The sequence below is a fragment of the Lycium ferocissimum genome, chromosome 11 (assembly GCF_029784015.1).
Source record: "Lycium ferocissimum isolate CSIRO_LF1 chromosome 11, AGI_CSIRO_Lferr_CH_V1, whole genome shotgun sequence".
Classification (NCBI taxonomy): domain Eukaryota; kingdom Viridiplantae; phylum Streptophyta; class Magnoliopsida; order Solanales; family Solanaceae; genus Lycium; species Lycium ferocissimum.
The window spans coordinates 41,650,130-41,657,036 of record NC_081352.1 but is presented as its reverse complement, the minus strand read 5'-3'; the positions used below and the strand labels follow the sequence as shown (position 1 = coordinate 41,657,036).

Below are 6,907 nucleotides of genomic sequence, written 5' to 3'. Positions count from 1 at the left end.
AATGAATGATATCTCAAGAAAGAAGAAGAGAAATAGAAACAAAAAAAGAGACACCATCCCCAGTTGTCCAATTCTTTTTGGGGACAATTGAAATTAACTTCCTTTGTTATACCAACTAGCATTAATGATTTTAATTGGATCATGATAATTTATTGCTTTGATTTATTTATATCGCTGTGTAATTTGTTTAGTGAATCCTTGGACAAAAAATAAACATATTCTATTTGTTTAGCCTTTTAAATGTTACAAGAGTTTTTGAAGAAAAAAAAAAAATCTAAAGCTCACCTGAACTATTTTTCAAGGAGGTTTCAATCTCATTCAAAAGGTGGAGGTGATATTGTTTCCCAACCGTTAAAGATTAAGGGGATTAACAAAAATTAATCTAGAAGAAAGAGATAAAACGTGGATAAGAAACATAAAGTTAATATAGACAACCATCATTACATTAAAAGGTAAAACTTCCACTAGGGATAACAACAAATTAACATCCTTTATACTACATGAAAGGATCTTATTTCATGTTTTTCTATGACAAACACTTCTCAACCATTGATTTTGTCGATCGTCCTCAAACATCTGTTAATGCAACGGAGCTTCTCATCTGCCATATAAAGAATTCTTTTAATATATGAATTCAAGATTTACTAATTCACTATAGATAAAAATAGCTTGAAGTACGGTAAGCTTAAACTTAGAACCTAAAATCATGATTAGTTTCAAAATTAGAGTGAACGAGTGAATGAATATGAGTGAGAGAGAGAGAGAGAGAGAGAGAGAGAGAGAGAGAGAGAGAGAGAGAGAGAGAGAGAGAGAGAGAGAGAGAGAGAGAGAGAGAGAGAGACCTCCTTTAAGATTGCCACAAAAGTTGGAGCATTTCAACAATTTCTGCGCAAAACTATCAGGATGTTTACATTCATGTAAACAATAATCATGGCAACTGGTAATATCATCAACACAAGTTGAGTAGCATTCATCAACACACTTGTGATATGGATCTTTATCTGCACACACAAAAAATGACGAAGAAACCATAATTGTTGTGATTACCATGAGAAAGAATGCTTCTTTCAACATCCGGGACTTCATCTTTCACTCTCTCTCTCACTTATGTTTTTTTTTTCTTATGCAAAAAGAAGAAAGATCACTTCACCTTATATAGCATAATCACATAATCTAGTATTTAATGATTTAGATTTAGGTGAAATCAGTATTTAATGACAGTGAATCTCAAAATCTAAAAATAGTTGGAAGGAGTAAAACCTTAAATGCGTGTGAATACATCTATTGCTTTGCTTTTATAACCGTTAAGATACACACACATTTGATAAATTTAGAGGATTAAAACTAATTAAAAAGCATATTAAGATATCATTTTGAACTACCTCCAAATATAAGAGATCATTTTTATCATTTTCTCAAGGAAAAAGGGCTAAAGTTGTCCATTTATGTTAATATCTTGTTCACATCTATTCTCCGTTATACTATATGCCAAAATTTTACCCCAAGCGTTAAGAAAAGTTTCAAATATACCCTTAGATTAATGAATTCTCCCAATTCCCTTTCAATTACCAATTTCACTTGGTGATCCATTGACCAGCGACTCACAACCCCTAACCCAAGAACATCGTTCTGATAAATATTGTTACTCTTTCTAGGAAAAATGTCTTGTTAATAGAAGGTAGCAACTCAATAATGTATTTCCAGAAAGAAAATAAGCAAGAAACTTTATGACATGAGATGCTAAAGAAACTTTCGTTTATGGTTCTTGAAGGTTATTATGATTTGTAGGTAATATGCTATTTCCAAATTTTAAATAACTCTTGAAAATATCAAAGAAACTTTTGTTTCATGCTAAAGATGAGATGCATTATATTATTATCTCTAAAATATTAGCCCATGTAGAAAAAAAATTTGCCCATGTCTACATAATATAACTGGATATGTCTCGGTATTTCTTTAGGGGGAAAACTACATAACTATTCACAAAAATTAAATTAGTTACCCTTGCCTAATTATTTACTTTTCTACTTGCCAAATTACGTATCTTTCTAGTATTGCAGCTTTTGTGGTAATTGCTTTTTTTTTTTTTTTTTAAATTTCTCTACTTTCTTTTTTTCTTCTTTTCTGTTCATTTTTTTTTCTCAAATCATATTATCTTTTTTCACCATAGTCTAATTGTTGAAAATCTTATGGAAAATACTTGATCGTGAATCTTATCAGAAAATACTTGATCACGAACCTTGCAGAAAATTCTTGAAAGCTTGAGGCATGTCGAGTAAGATATTATCCTTAAGGATATTTCACTCGGTATGGGTGTATCCCCGAGGATTCAACAAGCTCTTGTAGTACAAAATTAGGAGTCAGAATTTAACAAAGATTAAAGAAGAAAACCCAGAACACTATAATATTAGAAGAATTATTCTCATCACATCCAAAAGAAACAGGACTTGAATATATATATAATAGAAGAAGAATTTCCATTGATCTGTTTTTTTTCCCTCCATAAGTGATAAACCTAAATGAATATATATGCAACAAAATGTGAGGTATAACGTTGATTAGAGAAGAACGTTACTATTGAAGATTAGTAAAAGCCTTTTAAGGCTATTCATACCTCATTCAAAGTAATTGTCAAGAATCAACAATTTGATAACGTTAGAGTACTTAATTCAAATATAATGGCTAATTAAATGTAGTCAGAAACGTTTTGAACAATAAGTATTTGACTGACATTAAAACAAAATAAATATTAGGAAAAAAAGAATATGTTATTTTTGAGATATTAAATAGAAAATATTATTTTTCTAACAATCCCCATATATCTCAAAAATAATAAAAGAAATAAAATAAGAAGTTTTGCTGGGTTTACATAGAAGAGTACAATGCGTCGAATCTGGTGTCGCGTAGATTATGAACCAGACCTAGATATAATAAGATTATACTTACAAAATAATTGGTGAAGTTTGGAACTTCTATGAACCAATAATTCTATTGTAAGCCCATGGTCTTATTCTATCACATTATGCTCGCATAATCTTTGTCGTTATCATGGTTTTGCGCTAAGAGGTCATCCGCGTGTCCTGATATTCATGAGTGCTCTAGAAATCTATCACAATTTCATAGGAGCGGCACCACTCCACGCTCATACAGTTCCAATCATCAAGTGTATTTTGGCAGCAATACACCACCTATAAAGGATATGAATTGAATTAAGAGTTTATAACTCAACCTCACTTTGCCTTGCAGTTTTGCACTATGATCACACACTATAGGAAGAGACATAAGTTAATAGTGCATACTTGATCAACTAATGACTTGTTATTACCCATATGAACCTAATTCATGGGATCTCTAATCACATAGGTTGGGTTACCATCATTGTTGATTTCTCAAGTTGACAAAAGTCTCACTCCCCTCGATGTTTCTTTTGTTCTGTGAATTGATCAAGTTCACCTCCGATTTACACATAAATCACGCAAATATTTTCATCTCACAACAGCTGCTTTATCACATTATGTCTCAGATGTATATGCCTATTTTTGCTAATAAAAGATTAATCTTTCACTACATTTATTGCTGCTTGGCAACCACAATGTATAGACACAAAAATAAATCATGATTACAATATTCATTGCCCACAAACACATCATTTTGGTTAACACAATTCATCAAATTCAAATGAAATTTCACCCCCACTTTTCCTAATAATCCTACAAAATCAAATTAGTTGAAATATCAGGAACATGTACCACCTTAGTTAACACTAATGTTTTTCAGATGTGAGTTTAATAAGAACTTTTCCATTCAAATAATTTGAGTAGTTCTAGAATCACTACCACAACTAAATCTTTTTTCTTCTTCAACTTGGGTGTATAACACAAAATTATGTTAGCACAAAAATTCTTAATAACATCAAAGTCTAACACCCAATCTCTCACATTAGGCACAAGATTCGCTTGAGAAATGACCACGATAATTATATCATCCGCTTAGTCAAATCTATTTTTACTTAACGAGATTATCATTTCTCTAAATCTTCTTCTACATTAAGGGCTATGTTGGCTTAACTTGCCACCCACAAATCCATTAAAATTTGATCTCAAATAAAAATCAATCACTTTTCAACTTTCACCCAAAGGACTAAGAGATATGCAAAGATAACTTTTATATCATAAGGTACTTCCACAAAAATACAATATACCACTAACACCAAGGTTATTATTATCTTTGGACTTATAACGATGTCGCTTTTTTTCATTTGTTAAAACATAGAGATTATAGTATTGTTACATACCTCATTAATATAATTGAAAAGTTGTTACCTCATCAGCCTTTGTATTCCAATTTCCATCCATGCCTACTACACTGTTTGTTGATCATCTCACCTTTTTTATTCACATTGTAAATCGTATTCTCCGTAAAATCATAGTGTAAAATATCTTTAAGATTGTTGAAAATCTTACGGAAAATACTTGATCACGAATCTTGTCAGAAAATACTTGATCACGAACCTTGCAGGAAATTCTTGAAAGCTTGAGGCATGTTAATTAAGACACTGTCCTTAAGGATATGTCACCCGATGTGGGTGTATCCCTCAGGATTCAACAAGCTCTTCTAGTACAAAAATATGAGCCAGAATTTAACAAAGATTAAAGAAGAAAACCCAGCACACTATAATATTGGAAGAATTATTCTCATCAAATCCAAAAGAAACAGGACTTGAATATATATATAATAGAAGAAGAATTTCCATTGATTTGTTTTTTCCCCCTCCATAAGTGATAAACCCAGATTAGAGAAGAATGTTACTATTGAAGATTAGTAAAAGCCTTTTAAGGCTATTCATACCTCAGTCAAAGTAATTGTCAAGAATCAACAATTTGATAACGTTAGAGTACTTAATTCAAATATAATGGCTAATTAAATGTAGTCAGAACGTTTTGAACAATAAGTATTTGACTGACATTAAAACAAAATAAATATTAGGAAAAAAAGAATATGTTATTTTTCAGATATTAAATAGAAAATATTATTTTTCTAACACTAATTTCATACTCAATTTTGGCTCCTTTCTTTTTGTTTTATTTGATTTCTCTTTTTTCTTCCCTTTTTTTGTTTTCTTTTGCTTCTGGTTCCTTTTCTAATTTCATTTAACTCTTTTTTTTTTATTGGTTTTTTCTTCATATACTAAATTCATTCACTTTTTTTTTTGCTCCTTTTCTTTATTCTCTTTATTTTGTTTTATTTTATATATGTACAATAAGAGTGTAAATGCTATAGTAAACATAATTCACCTTTTTTAATATAACTGATATAATATATCTTTTTTTGTTAACTAAACTTAGCATTAACCACTAAAACTTGCAACGAAAGCACCACAACATACAACCATCACACCTTGTTGTCCCAATATAATCCAAGTTAAACTATCTAACTCACATGTCCCTCTCCTTTCATCTATATAGTTAACAACCAACCAAGGATGAGATTGTATTCTCTTCTAACTCCTCACCTACATAGATAAAAACAACTATAAATAAGTACCCAACTAAAACAAAAGCTGTTGGAAAGTCCTTATTGTCTTGGTAGATGCTCTAGCATTACATATGAAGGCTATGTCTTTGGCTATGACTTCCTAATCTGTAGTCTTCTAAAAAATTGTGCTGTTTCTCTCAATCCAGATAGCATGTACCGCCTCAACATAAATCACTTACCTTTTGTTTCTCTAGGCTTTGTCTTATTTTCTGTTTTTTTTCTTTCATAATCTAATTCTACACACCTTTTTGGCTGCTTTATTTTTGTTCTTATTTTATTTCTATTCTCTTTTCTTTGCTTATATCAATAAAAAGATAATTGACAATATCTACTTTTTTTTTTTTTTTTTTTTTTTTTTGCATCAATTATCATAAAATAACCTATTCGACATATCATATATCAAAATAATATATCATTAGCTAAGTATAGTCTTACAAGATACTATGATACTTACAGTATATATCATATATTGTTGTGGTATTATAAGATTGATTCATCTATTAAAAAATAAAATACTCTCATCCAGTTTATACTCCACATGGTATATCAATATAAACTGCAAAGTGAATCATAGAAGACTAGTCATTCCCTAGAAAAAGGAGCTTAGTTCTCTATGATACCAATCGACATATCATATATTTATAGGTTATCATGGAGAGACATATACATTCCTTTTTAAAAAACTCCTTAGTCCAATACAGACAATATGTATATCATTTATTGACAAGATATGATAGATAATTTGTTCACTCCTTTATGATACCCATATAATATATGTTATAAATTGACAGGGAATCATAGAGGACTGATTCATTCCTTCAACGAAGAGCTCAGTTCTATGATACCAACCTGGTAAAAATCATATACTGTCAGGGTGTCATAAAAGGGTTGCTTCATTTTAAAAAAAAAAAAAAAAAAAAAAAAAACTCTCTTTAGTCCTCTATGATAACCCCCCCCCCCAAAACACACACACATATATATATTGATTGGATATCATAATGGACATATTCAACCCTTCAACGGAAAAGAATATAAGTGTTACATCCGCATTTTCTAATTCTGTAATTCTAAATAACCTTGACTTATAAGGAATAAGGTCATGTTTGGATTATTTTTTTTATATGTGAATGTTGCTTATGGAAGTATGGATGCGGGGATATCGAGCAAGGCTAAGGGCAAAATTGGAATCTTGGAAATTTGTTTCGGGAATTTGCAAAATAAGATTCATAGGCTATTGGGCTCAAAAAAAAAAAAAAAAAAAGAAGGAAATCAAGGCCCAAATGAGAGGGTACGTCAAGGTGCTATGGCCCAAGCCCATGAGATTTTCCATGTGCTTAATTAATATAAGGAACATGAGAATATCTTAAAATTC

General features: G+C 30.5%; 1 long non-coding RNA gene across 1 annotated transcript; it reads right to left on the bottom strand.

Annotated features, from left to right (window-relative positions):
- Nucleotides 1-403: 403 nt before the first annotated feature.
- LOC132037464 (uncharacterized) lies at nt 404-1,139 on the bottom strand. The gene is made up of 2 exons (XR_009409897.1): nt 843-1,139; nt 404-601 (listed from the first exon to the last, which is right to left on the bottom strand). It is a non-coding gene; the product is annotated as an uncharacterized LOC132037464 (long non-coding RNA).
- Between the last annotated feature and the right edge of the window lie 5,768 nt (nt 1,140-6,907).